The 13,155-nt window shown below is 39.1% G+C and overlaps 1 long non-coding RNA gene across 3 annotated transcripts; it reads right to left on the reverse strand.

Annotated features, from left to right (window-relative positions):
* Positions 1-5,569: 5,569 nt before the first annotated feature.
* LOC145017678 (uncharacterized) lies at positions 5,570-7,828 on the reverse strand. Of its 3 annotated transcripts, none has more exons than XR_013666616.1 (6): positions 7,724-7,828; positions 7,191-7,322; positions 6,988-7,019; positions 6,740-6,892; positions 5,926-5,981; positions 5,570-5,793 (listed from the first exon to the last, which is right to left on the reverse strand). It is a non-coding gene; the product is annotated as an uncharacterized LOC145017678 (long non-coding RNA). The 3 variants fall into 3 exon arrangements; XR_013666614.1 differs by having other exon boundaries at positions 7,424-7,828; XR_013666615.1 differs by having other exon boundaries at positions 6,740-6,895; positions 7,424-7,828.
* Positions 7,829-13,155: the final 5,327 nt, after the last annotated feature.

Raw genomic sequence — 13,155 nt, forward strand, 5'->3', positions numbered from 1 at the left:
CAAAAAGGGCACACACACACACACACATATTAAGGTCTCACAAAAGCTTTCTAGACTGCAAAGAGGCCCAAAGGAGGTTGAGGTTCCTTTAAATAGGGTGCAAAACCCCGAGATCTAGGGTTTCATCTGCCAGCTCCTACTCGCCGAGTCCCAATATGGACTCATCAAGTAGGTCACTTATCACGCAATCCTACCCCGTTGCTACTCGATGAGTAGGGCAACCAACTCGTCGAGTAGGCCTTAACCCAAGAAGTCTTATTTAAACCATACCTAAGGATCGAGGCGTTATAGAATGGGTCTAAGGCCATAATGATGGCCCATGTAGTTATGAGTAGCTAGACTCGGGGGTTAGCCCTAGGCAATGTATGCTAGTATGATATTCCGGACCAAGGTCCGATGTCAGGCGGGTGCCCAAGGAATGTTTGTATGTTAGAGTATACTTGTTGTCTGTGTGATACTTGTATGTGCCTTGTAGGGAGATGAGTGTGGGCAAGGTCCCGTATCTCATCACTAACAGAGTATGGATGGGGTTCCATATCTCATTAGTAGCAGAGTAGGGGCGAGGCCCGAGATAGGAGACAGGTGAGTGTGGGCGGGGGCCCGTATCTCACTAATAGCAGGAGCTTGGACGGGGTTCCATTGCTCACCAGTAGCAGGACAGGGACGAGGCCCTAGAAAGGCGAGGTCTTAGGACAGGAATACAGTAGGTTATGTTCAGTGTATGTGTTATGTGCTAGGGTTATATGCTCGCATGTTTTTACCGGCGGGGCCCAGAGACAGGCGGGGACTAAGAGAAATAGATTTGTATACCCAGTGGGGATCGAAGCCAGGCGGGGCCCGATGTAGCGGGCGAGGCCCAATGTGGTGGGCGAGGCCCGAAGTAGCAGGCGTGGCCCAGTGCTTGCAGTATGTGATTGTACATGGTATGTGAAAGGTTGGGGAATTGACTAAGCTTTGTGCTTACTATTTTTCAGTTTTTGTTTCAGGTACTTCCGGTAGCGGAGGGAAGAGCTCGGGGTGATCGTGTGGCACACACACCAAAGGAGTTTTAGCCTGGGATGTTTACTCTGATAAATAAATAATGTTTAGACATGATATGTTTTGTACAAATGATTGACACTTGTGGTTTAGTTATTAAATTAAAAAATAAATTTTTGGTCATGATTTTTGGGTTGTTACAAGTTGGTATCGGAGCCTTTGTTTGAGCAATTCGGATACACTCTCGGGTGTGTCTGGACTCAAACTGAGGAATTCGTATAGAAATTTTCAAAAGGAAAATCAATTTTGTAATAAGGATTTTGAGCAAAGAAAACAACTTTAGAAAAGTAGAAAGAAAATAACTTTGAAAAAAGAAAAGGTTGTGGTGCGTGCAATCAACCGAGCTCAAGTAAGTACCCCAAAATACCCATACAAGTTTATGTTATGCTTATGAGAACTGCATGCTAGATTAGGACTAAGGATCTAGGAAGATGCCTTATGTGCCTGTTTTATGTGAATGATCTCCATGAATTGCATGCTAGTATAGATTCATGAGTAGAGAATAGAACAGTTTGATTGATGGCTAGCTTTCCATTATCCGAATGTTGCTTGCTTTGTGCTTTGTAGGACTTTTAGCAATATGATCTAACTATTAAATGAATATGCTAAGTCACATGTGGCACAGGCTGGATAATCTCAGAGTGCTGGATTTGACCCCATTGCGCAACTCTCGTATAAGTCTAACCATTCTAGGGATGAGTCCTTTAGTTGAAGGATTATCTGATCTCTGCTACATGTGACTATATTCATGAGGTAGTTAGATGATATTGGTGGGAAGTCCTTCAGCAGCTCAGGACGGGGTGGTTTAGTGGATTCCCTAGGGTAAGCCTAGGATGAGAATAGTGCTGGGAGAAATAGTAGTAGAGTAAGGGACTTGGTGGAGTCAAGGCAATTCTTGAGGAAAGTACGGATAGATGTGGAAGGTAGTATGGACCCGTACTACTAAAAGTAGAGGATTTGTACTCGATTCAGGACGGGCCAAGATGAGACCAGGAGACTTATAGTGAGTGTGTGATACCTCGTTAGTAAGGAATATTCTAATGGTTGTTATGATATGTTTTCAGCATGGTGACGTTGCGTGAGAGACTAGTGGGTGGATCAAGCGCCAGAGAGGGATCAGGCTCTGGATCGGGAGTCGAGCAGCTCGAGGAGTGGATTAAGTGAGTGTATGTTAGAATCTTATTTATGTTCATGATTAGGGCTGTTAATCGGGTTAACCCGATCGGGTTTCGGGTTAAACGGGTCGGGTTAGTCGGGTTTTTTTAGAAAAAATATTCACCCGAAACCCGACCCTAATAAGGTACGGGTTAGTCGGGTTCGGGTTAATCGGGTTTCGGGTTAATCAGGTTAGTCGGGTTGAGGTTGAAATGTAAGATGAATTTATGTTGGGCCATTTTAATACATAATTCACATGTATATGTACTTAAAATGTAAAGTTGGTATACAATATGAATTTTTGGAGTTTCTTTTACCATATTAGTAACGTAAACAGTTAATAAAATTCGTAAAATTGTTATAACACAACCGTACTGCATTAAGAAGAGAGGAAAGTTATGCCATTTTATACATCTCTATACATAGTAATTTTACTACCCGGTTTGTTTAAATAAGAAATATGTATTACTTTTAAAATCTCATGACATCTTGAATTCATGTCATTCAACGCAGTAAAAAAAGTTTTGGTAATATATTCTTGATCGGGTTATTCGGGTTGACCCGAAACCCGAATTGTTTTGAAAAAATCAAATCTAAACCCGACCCTAATAATAATTCAGGTTAGTCAGGTTAACCGACCCTAATAATAATTCAAGTTAGTCGGGTTAACCCGAATAACCCGATTAAGAGTTCTGACCCTATTAAACCCGACCCTAATTATCTAATTTTGGTTCGGTTCGGGTCGGGTTGGGTTAATCGGGTTCGGGTTATCTTGACACCCCTATACATGATTATATTGTTATGGTAATGCATTTGTATTAAGTGAATGTATGTTAGAATCTTAGTTATGTTCATGATCGGATCATATGCCATTTGCATACCATGGGTTTTCAGACGGTAGTTCGTAGTAGTACCTCTCTTGAATCGGTTCTCAGGATGTAGTCACTGTAGCAGGTGTGAGTGGGGCTCGGGAAGTGCTCTATTAATCTTCAAGAGTGGTTCAGATTTGGTATTGGTTAGTTAGAGCTCTAGCGGTGGTAAACGTGGTTGTCGGCAGATCGACCTTTGGATGGAGAAAAGGATTGGGAATCCTTTTCAAGTTAGGATCTGTAGGGATCTAGTTGAACCGAAGTGGGGGAGAACTATCTCAGTAGTCAGGAGCCAATGTAGGAGCGCAACTTGGATGCGTTTGCATCCTTGATAAGAAGGAAAGCAACCGAGGTAGACGTTTGGATAAAGCAACGGGACGTCAGGAGTTTGAGAAACATCCTGACATTGAGTTCATGTATTCACAGTAATAGAGGACTGGTTTGGGAAACCAGGTTGGTGTTTTCCCAGTAGCACGCGAGTTTAGCCAGGATATAAGACTACGGGATAGCTGTAGCATTCACCAATAGGTCGACAGTGCGGGAAGTGTAGTAAGACTGCAGGATAGCGGCAACATTTGCTAGTAGTTGCGACATCCCCATTTTCACGGCCAGAAAAGACCAATTTTGTTTATGCTTTATAAAAATCAGAGTACCTCTTTTAATAAAAATGTTGCAGAATTCGTTCCCAATAAAACATGATAAATACATTATCAAAGCATTTCCGAAGAAAAGTATTTTTATTCATTTTAAAACATTTGGGATGTCATCGTCAATACAGAAACATAAGCGTAAACAGAACTTACATTCATTATCACTAGTGATTTATATCTCCTTAATCTCTAAGTGTAATGTGACTTCATATCAACACCTGTGATATAAATAAACTGAGTGGGTCAAGTTGGGAAACCTGGTGAGTACATAGGTTTTTTCAACCCACAATAAATAAGTTTATTAACTTTATCAAACCAAACAAACCCGATTACCCGTTCCCGTTATTCTCACTTTACGTCCCTAAAGCATCTAACACAAGGGACCCAGTCTAAGGGACTTTCATCGGGGTGAAAACACATGCTTTGGGGGTTCCTCAACAATTCATGTCAAATAAGGCAACCATGTGGGAGATGGAGTACTGCTGGTGAGCACACAGTTCAAATAAACACCTACAGGTTGCGAGCCTGCTAGCGTTCCACTGGATTGTCTAGAATAGTCCGTGGTCGTCATCTATACTTCACTAGATGATTGGATCATCAATAACATCTATATTGAGGCCTCTCGTTATTTTATTTGGTCACACAACAACTATTACATCTACCCATGTTTTACCTAACACGTTTTGTAGATATAAAATACATATACAATTTAAATCATTTAAAACGTGTATAAAAATATTTCACCCAACATAGACAGCAAGTATTCAGACAATATGCACACATAGCACGTAATTTATATTAAATACTTCCTATCTATGTGTAATATGAAAGGGACCATGCACTCACTTGAAAAGGTGGTGATTCCGAACTCAGACAGCACTTCACTTCTTAAAAATAATTTCCTTCGACGAAACAGCGGGTTTTATAGAAAATCGGGCTTTGCTTGGAGCAGCGTTCCCGAGCTGAAAAGGTCTTCTTCTCGGAGCCGTCTAGCACTCCAGGGCTTCCGCCGCGTGCTAGGGAGGTTCCCTAGGCTTTTCAGGGGTTTCGGTGCTAGAGAGAGGTTCTAGAGAGAGAGAGAGTAAAAAGAAGAGAGAATGGGAAAGGTGTGAAGAAAATGGGGATGAGAGAGGTTCTATTTATAGGGTGAAAATGGGTGAACTTGGTGCCACATGTAACGATCTAGTGGCAAGACTTGGGGAGAAAGCAATGACCAAGCACTACAAGAAAAATGGGTATTAAAGACTGACATAATCAGTCTTTGATGGTCAATAATCAGTCTCTAATGAGAATCAGGGCATAATCAGTCTTTGATGGTCAATAATCAGTCTCTAATGAGAATCAGGGACTAGCCAGCTAGTCCCCGAGACCTAGTCTTAGATAGTCGATTTTTTATGTATCCAGGACTGAAACTCAGCCCCTAATTCATCAAAGTAGTAAAGACAAAAAATCAGTCTTAGATCATATTTTATTCGGTCTCTAATTTCTTTTCTTCAAATCCCCAATTTGATGTTATATCAGTCCTTGATACTATTTTTCAGTGATTGAATATCAACCCTTTATCATGTTAGTCTTTGATAATATCATTTGGTATTGAATATCAATCTTTTAAACTATCTAGTTTATTCTATAATATTATTTTTCAATGATTAAATATTAGTCTCAAATACCATTCAATCCCTAACCTGATATTTCAAGGACTAAATACGAGTCTCAGATATAATGTCGTTCAGTCTCTAACCATAACACATTTATACTTTAAAATTAGGTCCAAATTTTTTTATAAATTTAATGGAATACAAAATAATAATAGAAATTTAACATAATAAATAGAAAACAAAAAAAAGATTACTTGAATTAAAATTTGTCTTGTCTTACAACAACATTCAGAATATTTAAAACAAAAATATCTTCCAAACTAACTAACCATACCCATTAATACACATAAAACACATGCCCTAAACTCATATGATTTGGTGATACTTTTGCAGAAACTGCATGGTGATATGGAATCTTTAGGTGTACATGAACCAACAAGTAGGAAACTTCTCTTGTGGTGGCTCTACATGAAAGTTCTTCCCCTGTTTCAACAAAGACCCAATTCAAAATCTTGAAAACCCCACAAAATTGTAAAAGAATTGAAGGAAAATAAAAATATGAAGTATGCTAAAAAAAAGAGGAATTAAACATGCGAATTTCAAAAACATATGTACTTGTTAAAATATGGACTTTATGAGGTTGTAACACTTTGGGTTGGTATGACAGTGATCTGCAACAAAGAAAAAAAAAATTAAAGTCCCAAACATGACATGATATAACGTCAAATAGGAAATTATAGAAAGGTACTCGTATACACAATAAAATGGTCCTATGGTTTAATTTTTTTCGATTGAAAATCTAACTATTTCAAAATTTGTGGAAGTAGTCATTTACATCCAGTTTCGTTATGGATTTTGGTCCCCGTTAAACTTGAAAATGACTAATGTGCCCTTTACATTATTACTTTTCTTATTCCTTTTATTTGTTTGAAATAAAAATGCTATTATTAAATAAAATGGATCTTATATTCCTTACACCCACAAATAACACACAAAAAAAATATGATTTTGATCAATATAGTAAAATAGTATTTAAGACCAAAAAAATAAATCGTCTATTGCCTAATGGTTTATTTTAAAGTATATCAATATATGTTAATGTTATAAACAATTATTAAGTTAGGATATTAAAATGATAATGATATGAACTAAAAAAAATCAAAATATCAAACGATCTTTTGAAATTTATATATAAATAAAAATTTAAATATAAATAAAAGGGTATAAATGAAATGTGATCACCATGTTAATCTGTTTGTTTTATTTTAATTTTAAAGTATAAAAATATAACTAAAAACAACTAAAGATTGTATTAATCCAATAGCCAACATATTAAATCGATCTTATCGTTCATAAAGAATTTGTATCGTGTGGGTATATTTACCCTTGTAGAAATAGAACTAGTTTCAGCAAATCATGGGAAGCGTACCTTAAACTGCTGATATGGATCGTTCAACACAAGGTTTTGGTGTTGACAAAGAGAAATTTAAACCTGATAAAGTTTTTACGTGCTTTGGCATGCTAGGCTTTATTGTCCCTCGTAAGCTTATCCCCATGTGTAGAGCCTCAACGAAAGTTGTTTCTACTAAAATTTAACCACAAGAAGCAAAACAAATAAAAACAGAAAAAAAATATAATTATCATAAAACAAAATTACAAAGAAAAAAAGGAATTAACCTTAGTTCTCACTTCATATACTTTTCCTCCATCTTGTATAACAAAGCCAGAAAAAATAGAGACAACCCTTATGTCAGTTTGAAATGATATGTAGAAACAAACAACAAAGATGAGAAGCACAAATGCAAGATGAATCATCAAAAGAACGACACTGATAGCCAAATATTGTTATTGATTTACATTAGTGTTCTCGAGTCACTTACTGTTTGTTGACGATCTAGATGAAAGGACAACCCCAAAAAGATTTCCAAACAACATCAATTCCCACCTTCATATGAATCATGTCCTGAAACCTAGAACACCTGATGCATTCAAAATACTTCAAAGGGTGTAGCCTAGAATGAATACACAAAATACCACAAAGTGAGTAAATCTAGCACACTGCAAATATCAATAATATAATTGTAAGATACAAATATGATCAAGAAAACTAAACCTCATTTGATTGGAACAGAAAATCTTGGTATGCCCAAATGTTGTTCGAGGTAAAAAAAACTATTACCATATGTCCAAAACCTTGCAAATGGGTTGTGAATTGGGATTTTTTTTCAATGTGGTGATGGGCGGCGGAAGGGTAGTCTATGTTGTTGAGTTGGGCGTTTTGTGCTAGCAATGGATTGCTGCACTAAACCGCCGCCAATGGTGAGTTGTGGTGTGGTGGTGAGGATCGGGTATATCAAAGAAAGAGAGGGAGAGTGAGAAGGAGATGAGAGATGATATCAGAAAGAGTGTATACCTTACTCCGACTTGAGTGATCGGCCTCGGTAGCGATGAAGTGCTAACCTTGTTGAAGCGTAGCAGATTGCAATTTCTAAGCCTAATTAAGGGTGTTCAACAATTTTTGGGAAACCTAAAACCGGGAGGGGGAGAAAATCTGGGGGGAGTTCAAAAAAATTTGGCGGTACTTCAATTTTTCTTTGAAGGGGGTTGAAAATAATTGAAATATTTAAAAAGTTATATTTGAGATATAATATTTTTATAAAAAAAATTGTATAAATTTTTATTAATGTTAAGTACATCAGATTTTCGTATTTATACAATTTTATTTAGAATCAATTTAAAAAAATAAAATAAAAGTTTTTATAATAATTTTTTTGATATATATCTAAAGATGTTATTACGCAGCCAGCCAATTGTGTAACTGGATAGCTACAAAATTTGATTTTGTAGTAAATTTCATATCTAGATAGTTAAATAATTTGATTATCTAGCCAATTACATAGTTGTATAGCAATGGAATTTGATCATGTAGCCAATTCCATAGTTTTAGTATTCAAAGATAACTCTTTATTTCTTACTACTAGTAAAATCTTTTTTTGAAATTAAAGTTAAGCTAAAGTAATAAATTTCTAAAAATCAATCATAATATTTAACTCATACCAAAAGTTACATAGACAAATGTATCACACACAATTGAAACATAAAATAATTATACACAAATGAATCAAAAAACTAATTTCAAAATATTCACCATTATCGCCACATTGCCAATTACCCCATTCGAAAATATTCAACGAACTGGATACTATCATACTCGTCCCTACTTCGGGTACTAGATCTAAGCCCCATCCCTGATCCATTACCCTCTAAGCTGGGGATCCCCGATCCGTTCCGGTCGGGTCCTCATGGTAGTGAGGAATACTAGATCCATTTGCATCCCTAGTGCTCAGTTCATAATAAGTTCTCCATAATTAAAAACACAAAACAAGGCTATCAGGGACAAAAAGTCAGTTCCTACTCATCTTGCCATACATACAAAATTAGTGTTAGTCTATTTGAGAATGAAATTATGTCTATGAAATGTTTTATAAAAATAGTATTTGTGACTATACATCCGGTGATATATGGTATATATGACTAAATAATATGCCTCAAAGACTAAAATCCAACCCCTAATGATTTCCATCCGAAGTCAAAAGTGGCTAGTCTATCCAAGATTGAATTTTAGACCTTAATAAGTTTCCTTCATAATAGTATTCCTTACTAAATTCACCAGTCTCTAATATATGGCATTTATGACTAAATAATCAGTCTTATATACTAAAATTCAGTCAGTTATAAGTGTTAATTCAAATGGCAAATAGTGCACGCCTATTAGGGACTAAAATTCAGTCTTTAGAATGTTTCTCATCCAAAAATAACAGATTAGTGTAGTTGTATTAGTAACTGAAATTCAGACCCTAATAAGTTTCACACACAATCAAAACCAACACAAATCTATCAGGGACTGAAATCTAGTCCCACGTAGGTTTCCCTTCAAAGTCAAAGTTGGCTTTAGACTATTCGAGACTGAACTTCAATCCCCAATGTGTTTCCCACCAAACCTAAACCGACAGAAACAAATTAGGGACTGAGTTTTAGTCTCTAATAAGTTTGGTCAGTCTCTAAATATTCACACAATAAAACCAGTCCTAGATAGTATTCAAGACTAATTCTTCAGTCCCTGATACATGGTATCCAAGACTAATTAATCAGTCTCTGATATTTTAGTCACAGAAGCCCCTTTTTCTTGTAGTGAAGATTGTGCCACATCACCCATTTTCGCACAACACACTTCCGACTTCTAAAATACGTAACTTTCACATACGGCCTCCGTTTTGACGTTCTTTATGTCCACACGTAGGTAAAAATAAGATCTACAACTTTCATTTTGACTCCGTCGGCTAATTCTCGACCGATCTTAAATTTAACTGTACGAGGAGATTATACTGTTAAATGTCCGCGTAAAATTCATAACTTCTACATACTGACTCTTTTTTCGTCTGTCTTTTTACCATTAAGTTCCTATTAATGAGATCTTCAATTCTCATTTAGGTCGTGTAGGCCAAAAACTGCTCGATCTAAAATCAGGTTTCGGACTGTGCACTGCTAAGCCAAATCTTTGAAAATTCATAACTTCCTCATACGAAGTCAGATTTGGGCGTTCTTTTTTTTTTTTGTATGTTCTCAGTTTAACGTATACTACTAATTTTGTTTAGATTTCTAAGGCTAAAAAGTCATCCATCATAAATTCACTATTTACGTCCCCCGGTGTCGTGTCGGTTTTGCCGTAAAACTTCGACGGACCATAACTTCTTCGTTATGACTCGGAATTCAATGTTCTGTATATGTACGGAACCCTTGAGACGTATTCTACAACTTGGTTAATATTATTTATTCTAAATAATATTTTGTCAAAAATTCGTTTTCGACCCTTATTATCTTTAAATTGACTAGCCCGGATCTACGGGCATTACAGTAGCCAGGTAGAGGAGTTTGGGTGTGGGCCCATATCTCCTAATTAGCAGAGTTTGGGCGAGCCCCGTATCTCCTAGTCAGCTTAAGAGAGATCGATAAAGGATAGTAAGTGGAGGATTCATGATGGGTTAGGACCCGTGTAGCCCTAGATAGGTGAGACCGGGGGCAGGGTCGCTCAATAGTATGGTTTGGGTAGGATCCGTGGGTAAGGCTCTTGCGATAGTAAAAAGACAAGCGAGACTTGAAGGGGAGACCGCTCTAAGATATAGTTTGGGGTGAGACCCGTCGGCGAGGCCCAACATAGGTGGGACCTGGTAGAGGCCTTAGAGTTAATTTAAGGGATCAAGGATCCGAGGACTTAGGGAGCCAGAGTAGCAAGGTAGATAGAGCAGTTTTAGCTAGCCGAAGTTTCTTCGGAGGTCGCTGGGAGCGACTGAGAGCTTGAGCTTGGGTTCGGTGACTGGAAAGAATCCGATATTCTGGTTGGTGGGCAGAAAGGTTCCGACCTAGGAGGTCCGCGTTCTTTCGGAAGGAAGACAAAAGGCAACATGGTGTTCGGGCAGAAGTGGCTATCGTGATAGTTCCTGTGTATGTAGTAGCTTAGGGGTTTGCGGAAGTTTGAAGTTTGCCTTCTTCAAAATGGAAGACTGAGTCGGCTTTCAGTATCTTAGGGATGTTATTTCGCATGTAGAATCATCAGTTACGTTCCGCAGATCAGTTGATGGGGTGATGGGTGTTAGTAAAGAAAGACTTCGAGGACGAAGTCTAGTTTAAGTGGGGGAGAGTTGTAACACCCTGTTCTGAAAGTATTCATTTATGGATTTCAAAGGCCAAGGCTAGGGGCGTTTTGGTCTTTTAAGGGTTCGAAGTTTTAGTCGAGAATTTTGGGCCCGGGGGGGTCGCTAGAAGTGTAGGGCTTCTCGCCACCTTTTCGTGGATATAAAGTTCGTCGGAAATGGACTTAGGATGAAGGAGTTATAGCATTTTGAAGTTGTTAACATTTATGGTCCCTTAATGGAAAAGTTGGCAAGGCAGTCCCTTGCATGCATGAAGGCACGCGTGTGCTTAGCTGGGTACACCCAGCATAAGGCTGGAGTACGCCCAGTGTAGCAGGGAAAGTGATCGCGGGTGTTGAGGATGTACGCCCAGCATACGAGGAGTACGCCCGGTGTACGAGGAGTATGCCCAACGTTTGCCCAGAGTCGTTAAGCCCTAATTTTAGGGTGAGCTACTATATAAAGAACATAATGGCTCAAACCATAGCCTCCTTATCAGCCTCCCCAACCTCAGAGAAACCCTAGAACACCTCAACCCTTCATTTTGGTGAAATCTTGACCTTGGGATGCTCATCTTGGTGGTTTTAAGCTTAGAAGAGGAAATAAAAAGTTGTCAAAGAAGGACTTGGGAAGTTGGAGCTTATAAATCTAGAATAACATCATCATTTGGAACACTTTGGAGGTATAAAGTTCATAACTTTGCTTAAGAATGCTTAGATCTTGTGTAGTGTGGTTTTGGGGTTATTTTGGTCCCAGGAATGGACCTTTTTGGTGCAACTTCGTTTTTGAGCTTGGGGTTGCCACCCTTAGAGCTAAAAGTGTCCTATAAGTAGTAAAGTTTAAATCTTGATGGTCCTAATGAGTTCATGCATGATATTTAGCCCTTTTTATGTAAGTATGTTGTCACCTTTTGAGTTTGGGCTTGTTTGGTGGGTTGCAAGTCACCAATTTAGTGACTTTATGGATTAAGACATGGAAAAGGACCTGGATCTAAGTTGGTAGCCTCTGGAGTGGAGTATTAAGCACTTAATGGGAAAGTGTCTTAATAGGGGCCGTACGCTGAGCGTACGTGCAGGTACGCCCAGCGTACTCACCACTCACCTAGTACGCCTAGCATATGTGGAGGTATGCCCCGTGTACTCTGTCAGTTTGGGCTTCGTGTGGTTGGGCCTCGGATTGGGCCATGCTTTGGACTTTGGGCCTTAGTGGGCCAGTAGAAGTTAGATGATGTGGGCCAAAAAGATACTTGGGTTTAGGGTAAGGCCCATTAGAGGGATTGGGCCCGATTTAGCAAATTGGGCCATTAGTGGGCCATTAGTGGGCTTGGGAAGTTTACCTAGTATTGGGCCTTAGATATGGACCAAGTTGGTCTAGGGGTAGAATGGTCCTTTTACTCCAAGAAGGATTATTGTAGTGGAATAAGTGTTATTTGGTGTTGGTATCTCGAGAAGCTGGAGGTAGCAGTTCGGGAATTTCCAGTTAGCAGCCAGAAGTGTATCGGCAGGATTCAGCGGTGCAAGGTGAGTCTCCTCACTGTGTGAATGGGTCTAAGGCCACAATTCTAGCCCATGTAGTTATGAGTAGGAAGACCCGGGGGTTAGCCCTAAGCACTGTATGCTAGTATGATATTCCAGACCAAGGTCCGATGTCAGGCAGGTGCCCAAGGAATGTTTGTATGTTAGAGTATACTTGTTTTCTGTGTGATACTTGTATGTGCCTGGTAGGGAGGTGAGTGTGGGCATGGTCCCGTATCTCATCACTAACAGAGTATGGACGGGGTTCCATATCTCATTAGTAGCAAAGGAGGGGAGAGGCACAAGATAGGAGAAAGGTGAGTGTGGGTGGGGGTCCGTATCTCACTAACAGCAGGAGCTTGGACGGGATTCCATGGCTCACCAGTAGCAGGACAGGGTCAAGGCCCAAGACAGGCGAGGCCTTAGGATAGGAATACAGTAGGGTATGTTCAGCTTATGTGTTATGTGCTAGGGTTATATGCTCATATGTGGTTAGCGGGCAGGGCCCAGAGATAGGCGGGGCCTAAGAGAAACATATTTGTATACTGAGCGGGGTTCGAAGCCAGGTGGGGCACGATGTAGCGGGCGAGGCCCGATGTGGCGGGCGACGCCCGAAGTAGCGGGCATGGACCAATTCTTGC

The sequence above is a fragment of the Lactuca saligna genome, chromosome 9, assembly GCF_052625555.1.
Source record: "Lactuca saligna cultivar CGN05327 chromosome 9, ASM5262555v1, whole genome shotgun sequence".
NCBI classification, from domain to species: Eukaryota; Viridiplantae; Streptophyta; class Magnoliopsida; order Asterales; family Asteraceae; genus Lactuca; species Lactuca saligna.